This window comes from Miniopterus schreibersii (genome assembly GCF_964146895.1).
Source record: "Miniopterus schreibersii genome assembly, chromosome: 13".
Classification (NCBI taxonomy): domain Eukaryota; kingdom Metazoa; phylum Chordata; class Mammalia; order Chiroptera; family Miniopteridae; genus Miniopterus; species Miniopterus schreibersii.
In genome coordinates, this window is record NC_138113.1 from 50,125,652 (window position 1) to 50,135,795 (window position 10,144).

Genomic DNA, 10,144 nt, shown 5'->3' on the forward strand with positions numbered 1-10,144 from the left:
TGTGTGGTGTGTGTGGTGTGTGTGGGGTGGGGTGGGGGTGGGATGTGCCCTGCTCTCCTGCTCTGGGCATGCTGGGCAGCTCTGTCTGCCCGTGTGTGACATCCAGCCCTGTCAGGGATGCTTGTCAGGGTGGTCTTTCTGTTCAAATGGGGGTTACAGAGGAAGGGGGTTGGGGAGCTGGGGGAGGGCCTTCGAAGGAGGATTACTGGGGGTGTGAGGGCCTGCAGGGGTGAGGGAGCAGGGGGAGGGCTGTGGGAGGCCACAGTATCAACCAGGATCTAGACCAGCTTGGAGTTTTATCTAAGAGGGGATGGTGTGTCACTGGAGGTCTAAAGCAAGGCTGTGTGTGTGTGGCACGGACACTGTCAGCTTCAGCGTCCAAAGCCAATATCCTTTCCATCCTGTCCTGCCCCAGCTCCTTTGTCTACGCTGGTGACAGGCACTGCTGAGCTAGGTGCAGAGTTCAAGGACACTAAAGGGGAAGGCGCATTATGTCCTGAGTTGGGGCTGCTCCTACAGCCCAGTCGGAGGCCAGAGTTTCCCTCGACATTTGCCTTGTACCCGGGAGCTGAGGCCTGAGCACACACAGGGCAGACAGCCCTGGGAGACCACACACGAGTGAGCTTTTTCTTTTGAATTTAAATGATATTCACATAACACAAAATTAACTATTTTATTTATTTTTTAAATTTTTTGTTGAATTTATTGGGGTGACATTGGTTAATAAAATTATATCAATTTTGGGTATACAATTCTATAATATATCATCTGTACAAAATTAACCATTTTAAAGTGTACAATCCAGTAATATTTCGTACATTCACAGTGTCATGCAACCACAACCTCTATCTAGTTCCAAACATTTCATCTCCCCAAAAGAAATCCTTGTACCCATTGAGCAGTCACCCTGTATTGCCCCCTAATCTTCTCCCCAAATCTTGGTCACCTCTAATCTTCATTTTGTTTCTATGGATTTACATATTCTGGACATTTCATATATAAGGAATCATACAATACGTGGCCTTTTGTGCCTGGATTCTTTCTTTCCTTCAATATTTGTCCCACTTAAAAAATTATTTTCACAAAACTTTTTGGGTTTTGTATGAAATTATTTTTAAAAATCATCAGCCTTAAATAAAAGGAGTACACTTTGTAAGTTGGTTCATTTATGAAAAGTATGTAGTCTCTCTGAAAGTATGTATCCCCTCTGTCTTTAAGTGAAACCGTTATTTAAGCTTTTTTAGAGTTGCTCTTTCACGTAGTATAATATTTTTGAGGTTCATCCATGTTGTAGCATGTATCAGTACTTGGTTCCTTTTTATAGATGAGTAATAGTATATTGTATGTATATTCAACATTTTATTTATCCATTCATCTGTTAATGTATGTTTAAGTTGTTTTTATTTTTTGTTTAACTTTTGGAGGAACTGTCCAACTGTTTTCCATAGCAGCTGCACCATTTTACATTTTCACTAACAATGAGGATTTCAATTTCCCCACATCCTCAACAACACTTGTTACACTCACACCTGCACACACACACATATATGCATATATATACATATATGTATGTGTATATATATATATATATTCATTGTAGTAGCTATAAAGCAATATCTCATTGTGGTTTTGATTTGCATTTCCTTAATGACTAATGGTGTTAAACATCTTTTCATGTACTTGTTGGTTATCTGTAATTCTTCTTTGTATGTCTATTGAAATCCTTTACCCATTTTATTTGTCTATTTATTCATTTATTTATTTTTTTCCTCACCCGAGGATATTTTTCCACTGCTTTTTCAGAGAGTGGAAGGGAGAGAGAGCAAGAGAGAGAAACATCGGTGTGAGAGAGACATATTGATCAGTTGCTGTGGATCGAGCCTGTAGCTGAGATACGTGTCTTTGGCCGGAATTGAACCCAGGACCTTTCAGTCTGCTGGCTGATGCTCTAATCATTGAGCCAAACTGGCTAGGGCTCTTTTACCCATTTAAAAAATTGGGTTGTCTTTTTATTGTTGAGTTATAACACCTCTTTATATATTATGGGTTCTAGAGTCTTCTCAGATATGTGTTTTGAAAATATTTTCTCCTGTACCATTGGTTGTCTTCATTTTGTCAATAATGCCATTTAATGCACAAAATCTTTTCGTTTTGATGAAGTCCAGTTTATCTATTTTTCTTTTGTTGCTTTTTGTGTCATATCTTAGAGCCCATTGCTAAATTCAAGGTCATGAAGATTTATGTGATGTTTTCTTCTAAGAGCTTTAGAGTTTTAGTTCTCATATTTCGGTTGTTGATCCATTTTGAGTTCATTTTTATATGTGGTGTGAAGTTTCATTCTTTTGCATGTGGGTATCAAGTTGTCCTGGCATCATTTGTTGACGAGATTATTCTTCCCCCATTGAACAGTTTTGGCATTCTTGTTGAAAATCAATTGACCATAGATGTATAGGCTTATTTCTAGACTCTCAATTTTATTCCACTGATCAAGATGTCTATTTTAATGCCAGCAGCACACTGTTTTGACTGGTGTGATAGTCAATTTTAGCCAATTTGACTAGGCCATGGATGCCCAGATATCTGATTAAACATTGTTTCTGGTGTGTCTGTGAAACTGTTCCTGGAAGAGACTAGCGTTTGAATTGGTGGACTGAGTAAAGCAGATGACCCACAGTGTGGGTACTGTCCAACCCTCCAAGGGCCTGAAAAGAGCAAAAAGGCAGAGGAAAGTGGACTTGCCCTCCCTCCCCCCGTGTGCCTGATCTGGGACATCCATCTTCTCTTGCCCCCCACGCTCCTGGTTCTCAGGCCTCTGGACCTGCACTGGAATTTATATCATTGGCCCTCTGGTTCTAAGGTCTTCCAGTAACACCACCAGCTTTCCTGGGTCTCCAGCTTGCAGGCAGCCGTTCATGGGACTTCTCGGCCTCCATAACTGCATGAGCCAACACCTTATAATAAATCTCTTATATGTGTCTCCTATTAGTTCTGTTTCTCTGTTGAATGCTAATACAAATAGCTTTGTAGTAAGCTTTAAAATCGAGAAGTGTGAATTGTCCAACTTTGTTCTATTTAAAATATTGTTTTAACTATCTGGGACTCCATATATTTCCATGTGAATTTGAGAATCAGCTTTTCCACTTCCTTTCAGAAAAAAAGGTTGCTGGAATTTTGATAGGGATTGCACTGAATTTGTAGATTGCTTTGGGTAGTGTTGCCATCTTAACAACATTAAGTTTTTCTCCCTGGCCTGCGTGCTCAGTGGTTGGAGTGTGGACCGGCACACCAAAGGGTCTCGGGTTCGATTCCCGGTCAAGTCAAGGGCACTTACCCGGGTTGCGGGTTTGCCGAGCCCTTCCCCCCTGCAGTTGATGTGTCTCTCTCACATAGATGTTTCAATGTTTCTCTCTCTTTCCCCCTCCCTCCCTCTCTCCCTCCCTTCCACTCTCTCTGAAAGCAATGGAAAAAATACCCTCAGGTGAGGATTAATGAAATATATATATATATTAAGTTTTTCAGTCCATGAACACAGGATGTCTTTTCATTTATTTAAGTCCTTTCATTTCCTTCAGGACTGTGTTTTGGTGTTCAATGTACAGGTCTTTCACTTTCTTGGCTACATTTATTCTTTTGTATTTTACTATTTTGGATGCTGTTGTAAATGGAATTGTTTTCTTAATTTCCTGTTTGGAGTGTTCACTGTTGGCTGTGGAAACACCACTGATTTTCTCTGTTGATCTTGTACAAAGGTGGTTGGGAAGAGCCGTGGGTCAGGTATCAAAGGTTCTTAGTTGGATCTTTACCTTACTTGGCTCATCCAGCCCCTGGGTCTTAATTTCCCCATTTGAAAAATCGAGATAAATACCAGCCGTGCCTATCTCAGTGGACTGTCTTCAGGGACAAAGGAAACCAGGACTTTGATTTCCAACCGTTTGTTTACTAGAACTCTTAAGACTAAGCCAGGCATTCTCAGAGGGAGCAGGAACCACTGGGAGGGGGCACATTTTATAGATTTATGGGGGCCTATGTTGAATGTCTCAATGTTTAGGTAGGAAGAGGGAGCTACTGGCATTTAACAGATAACTAAGGATGCCAGATGTTCTACAACCGTGGGATGGCACCAAACAGTAAACAATGAACTCCCACAACGTGCAAGACTCTCGAAGTCCTTCCAGACCGATGTCCAGGTGAGGTACCTTACTCCTCATGACCCAGGTCCAGAAACAAGCTCCATTTTATACATCAACAAAGCCTTCCTTCCTTCTTTCCTTCTCTGTATCTCATTTGTATTTCATGCGTGGCTTTATCTTAGTGCCTAGAACAATGACTGGAATTCAGTGTGTTATCTAAATAAAGAGCTAAATGCTTATTTTCCTATTGGGCTCTTTAAGTTTCTTATTCATTGGTAGGAGCTTTCTGTCTATTAGGGTTATATCAGTTAGGGCCAAATCAGCTGACAAGCCACAGCAGTAATTTAAACAGAGAAAATTAAAGATTTTTTAACTAATAAAAGGTGGTTAACTACCAAAAGGGGCACAAGAAGACTCTGAGGGAGGGATTAGCGGGCTTTTCCTGTAAAGGGCCAGGTGGCAAATATTTTGGGCTTTCTGGAGTACTAGGCACAATCAAAGATATTATGTAGGTAATTATATAACACAGAAAACAAATCTTCACGCTTTCTTATTGATAAAATTAAAAACAATCATTGAGCACAAGCTTTGGAATAAAGTTCTTTAACAAGCAGAATGGGATCCATTTTGTCGGGATAATGCTTTGCTTAGTTGGAGTTCAAATGCATAAACCATTCTCAGAGGAAGGGCAGTACAAAGGCAGGCAGAGGGCTGGGTTCGGCCCGCCGGCTGCTTTTTGCCCACTTTTGACTTTTGACAAAGGGAAATAAAGGACAGAAACTCAGAAGGGCTCCCCACATGACCGAGATTCAGACCTCTGCAGAGAATGTGGGTGCCACAGATACCCCAGTCCCCCGGTAACAAAGAAATTTGCCGGAGGGCATGGACTGCAGCGAGGTCACACACACAGAGGCAAGGACTTGCTGCCGCAGAAAACTGGCAACCCTGGAAAAAAGTCCCCTCCTCCTGCTCCCAGTTTAAGATGTCCCTCCAGCGCCCTCTACTGCCAACTAACATCAAGCCAACGGGCAAAGGAGACCGGCCTGCAGGGTCCAGTTTCATTCGCAAAGCGAAGCAAGGAGCCATTTGGAGGTAAGAGGCAATAATTTGATAACTGGCACAAGAGATTAATATAGAGTGTTGCAAATGTTTCCCCAATATGTTGCCTGCCTTTAAAAATATTTACTTATTGAAAAGGTAATCGTTTTGTATAGTAAAACATTTAAAATAAAAAGAAATGTACCCTTGGAAAGTTAGTCTGCCTGTCACCTCTGTCCCTCACTCATTCAGTTCTTGCCCCCAGGGCTAGGAGTTATCAGTGTTTTGTGTACCTTTCTGGAGCCGTTCTATGCACTTGTACAATGCTTATCTTTTCATTTCTGTGTGTGTTTTTATATTACAACAAAATCTGTTATACACAGAGTTTAAATGCTTCTGCAGTTACCTTTATGAACCTTTTCTTCTTGCGTGGCCCCTGGTTAATGTGTATTGTGTAGGAAGTCTATTCATACTCCCAGATTAAAAACGATTTTCCTCTAAGAACCTTCCCCTCCCACACACCACCGCACACACGAAAAACAAACAAAAGATACTTTCAACAATAAAGATAAATTAAAAAAAAAACACGACCCCCCCCACCCAAAAGTACAAGAAAACAACAACAAAACCTGTTTTTCCTCTAATGGTTTTACACCTTAGTTTTTACATCTGTATCTTAAACCATCTGGGTTTTGCACTTAGAGTCTGGGTTGGGAATCTAAAGGGTTTCCTCGGTGGCTCCACTGTCATTTAATGCAGCCTCTCCAACGGGTCCAAATCATTGAATACCAGGACAATATTGCTGCTGTAGAATCAGCCGCCGCCGCCGGGGATGGCTCGGCCCCACAGGTCCCCCTGCTGCGCGCTCTGCGCGCCGGGGGCTGCCCCCTTTGCGGGGCGCGCTCCCGCTCCCGGGGGCGCCCTGCTCCGCGCCGCTCCGCCCCCTGCGCCCTGGGTCGCGCGCGCTCCCCCGCTGCCCCTGCGCGTCTCCCGGCCTCTGCGGGACTCCCCGCCCCGGCGCCGCTTCCTCTGCAGGCTCCTCGGCGCCCAGGCCTCCTTGCTCCTCGCTGGACCCGCTCTCCTGCCCGCGGTCCCGATCGCTGGCCCGGTGGACGCGGGGGCGGCCCCCCGGAGGCGGCTGGCGTCTCCCCGCGCTGTGCTGCCGGGGGCGCGCGGCCTGTCCCTGCAGGGGTGCGCTCGGGAGCCACGGGCCTTTGCAGAAAGGGTGATTTTTCTGGCAGCGCTTTAGAGAGTCCAGTCCTGGCGTGGAGTGCTGGGTTTTGGACCATAGGGGTAGCGGGCTTTCCACTGTCTTCAGCCTTTTGTAGGAACCGGGGAACTTGGGGGAGCCCCGGAAGGAGAGTCTCGGCTGCAGCGTTAGAGGTTGGGGCGCGGCGTGGTCCCTTTCCGTGGACGCAAAGGCCTCGGTGAGCTTTCTAAAGCAAATCTCGGGTTGTAATCCCCTGGCTCTCTGCTTTCTAACATAGTCTTCAAGTTCATGCTGAAAAGTGTAGTCAGTCCCAGGGTTTTCCATTCTCTCCACGAGGAATGAATCTCTGTTGGGGAAGATGAGGAACTTGCTGTTAAATGTATTATTTTGCTACGAATATATTGTTTGTCTTGAAAAGATTAGGCTCTCAGTCTCTGGTGGAGATTACACTGTGTGCATATATGGAAACACCATGTGGACATTGATGCTGGAAATGTTTATTTTAGACACCGACTGAGGATGATAAAATAAATGGACTAAGAAAATGAGTCGTAAAACACCGTAAATTTAGAGTCTAGAAATATGTAATAAATGTATAAGATTTATCAATGGTTATCCCTAGTTTGGGGATTACGGATAAATTTAGTTTTTCTAATTTATACTTTGTGATTTTTTGTGTGTGTGGCTATAAATACTATTACTTGTGTAATAAAAATAAGAAACTCAAATCATTTTAAGAAAACAAAAATAGAACGCCAAGCAACTAAATTAAATTAAAATCTCATGAATTCTATAAAAACAGAACTGGCTAGTCACTGTGCTTATGTGCCAAGAAAGAAATAATAGGGCCGCCCTGGTGGTGGCTCAGTGGCTGAGCGGTGACCTATAAACCAGGAGGTCAGGGGTTTGAAATCAGGGCCTGTGCCTGGGTTGCAGGCTTGATCCCCCAGTAGGGGGCGTGCAGGAGGCAGCCAATCAGTGACTCTCGTCGCTGTTTCTCTCCCTCTCCCTTCTTCTTTGAAATCAATAAAAACATTAAAAAAAGAGAAATAGGGGTCACAGACATGCTCTCACATACGTGTGTGTATGTATACATACTATTTCTATCACTATGTGTGTATATATATGTGTATATGCATATATATATATTTTTAAATCTAATAACTGGGGTGAAAGAACAGAAGAAAATGCCATTTATTGTGTTAAAATCCAGACCTATCATTATTCTTATTTCACAGATGAGGAAACTGAATGACAGAGAATTTAAATTACTTAAGATCAGAAAGTCAAAAAGTGGAAAAGCCAAGATTTGAACCCAGGCAGAGGAGGGTTCAGAACCTCGCTGAGCCACTGCTGTATTGATACCAACCTTACAGGTGTTGTGAGGAGCGATTACAAATGCAGGGCTTGGAACAGGGCTGGCACCAAGCAACTGGTCAGTGACGATCAGCTTTTAATATTCTCATTAGGATGCTGGAATGAGGGCCGGCAGCGTTTTAAGTGTTGCTGGTGGTCTGTTCTGAGAAATTGTTTCCATTTTACTTTAGTTTTTATTTAAGCAAAACAAATACGTGCTTGTGCTAATTTAAAACACCACCACCACCGCCGCAGCAGCAACTGTAAAATCAATTTCTCTGATTCCACCCTCTAGAGCTAACTACTGGGTGTACCTATTACGATATTACTGCATTTTATCAGAACTCTGATCCAGCAGCCAACAGGTGTGAAGTCAGATTGTACATCCTGGTTTACAAGCCCGTTTTTCTTCCCAAACAATACATTTGGGCACATTTTCTGTTTCAGTGCATAAAGGATCTACTTCATTTTTTAAGAGGGATGCTTGGAGTGCCAGCGCAGGTATGGACAATGATTTAAAGAAAGTAAAATCTCTGCAAATTTAGGTGGCTCCTGCCTTTCAGCTCTGGCCAACAAAGAAGCTGTGTGCATACACCGAGTGCCCTGGGCCCATGTGGCTACAGAAGGTGCCAGCCCAGAGGTGGGGCTTTGGAGCCAAGGTCTGGCCAGTCTGATCCTAAAAAGTTATTTGTCAGGAAGAAAACAGCCTTCCCTAAATGGAACCTGAAGACTGAATTTGCCAGGAGAAGGGCTCAGTTTTTTGTGGGGGGTGTTTTGATTTGGGGCTCTGGGGAGGTGAAATGGAGTTTTAGAGAGGCCTCAGGTCACTTCCTGAGACTGGAAGGATGAGTGAGAAGGCAGACAGTGAAAGATTTGTTAGCACTAAATGGTGGGTCAGGGCCCAGGGCACCGGCCAAAGAGAGGAAGGTGCCAGAATGCGAAGACAGGGCCCCAGGCATAGGCTGGGTTTCAGCAACCCCTTCGTGGTCTGAGTGCCTTTGGGCAGGTAGCAACTGGGCAGACGTGGACTGAAGCCAGGCCAGTCCCTACTCATGTATAACTTACAAAACTGTCTTATTCTCTCAGGGCCGTGTTTCCTCGTGGGCAGCGTACCCTGCAGTGTGAGGTGCAAACTGGTGCGATATGGCATGTTCTCTGCCCGCCCTCCTGTGACACGTGTTCAGTGAGCCCGTCCCCTGGGCCAGGCGCTATGCTTGGCACGGGCACTGTATGTGAACTAAACAGGGGTGCTCTCTGCTTTGGGGACACTTACAGTCTGGAGCAGTGATTTTCAACCTTTCTCATCTCATGACACACAGAAACTAATTGCTAAAACTGCAGCACACCAAAAAGTATATTTTTGCTGGTCTGACCCCCCCCAAAAAAAGGTATAATTTTTATTTATTTACACCGGATGGCTATTGTTGTGTTGGCTCTTGTCATTTAAAAAAATATATATGTTTTTTATTGATTTTAGAGAGAGGGAGAGAGAGAAACATCGGTCAGCTGCCTCCTGCATGCCTCCTGCTGGGGATCAAGCCCGAAACCCAGGCGTGTGCCCTGACTGGGAATCAAACGTTCGACCTCTTGGTGCATCAGAGGACGCTCAGCCAACCGAGCTACACCAACCAGGGCTCTTACAATTTTTTTATTTGACAATCTAAAGGACAAAAGATCAGTGCCTCTGACTAAATAGTCAGGTATTGCACGTTTTAAAAATTCTTGTGGCATACCAGTTGAAAATCGCTGATCTATTGTGATGGCCAGACAAAGCACCACCCCACCCAAATATGTAAAACCACCGTGACGAGTGCTGGTAAAGACAGGAGAGGTCCTGGTAGGAGGATGGGGGAGGGGCCGAGGGGCAAAGGGAAGGGATATTGGGCAGTTTTCCTGTCCATTCCACCGATGCAGGCCTTGCTTAAATAGGGCTCAGATAGGCAGAAAATCTATGTACCCTCAAGTCTGGCCTATTTTACCTATTAAACACCCTGGAATTTATCCAGTCCACCATCCTCTCCGTCACTTTCCCAGTCTAAGCCCCATCTTCTCTCGCCTGTGGAACAAATCAGCCTTCATCCACTTTTACCCACCCTCTGAGCCATGCTCCAATAGCAGCCAGAAGAATCATTTATTTAAAAGCCAATCTGATTATGTCCCCTCCAGCCAAAGCCCTCATATTTCTTATTGTTCTAGGATAATTCTTACTAAGTGCCCCAGGCCATCCACATCTGGCCTCTACCTACTCCGGGTCTCCTAGGACCAGCCCCAACCGCCAAACTCCCCTCCCCGCTCTTCTTTTCTAGCCTCTATTAAATCCACCCTCCCTCCAGCCCTGGAACCGCTGCTCAGGTTGTTCCTGGTGTCTCTACACCCAGTCTCTTCCCTTGTCAACTTCCACCCTTTCTTC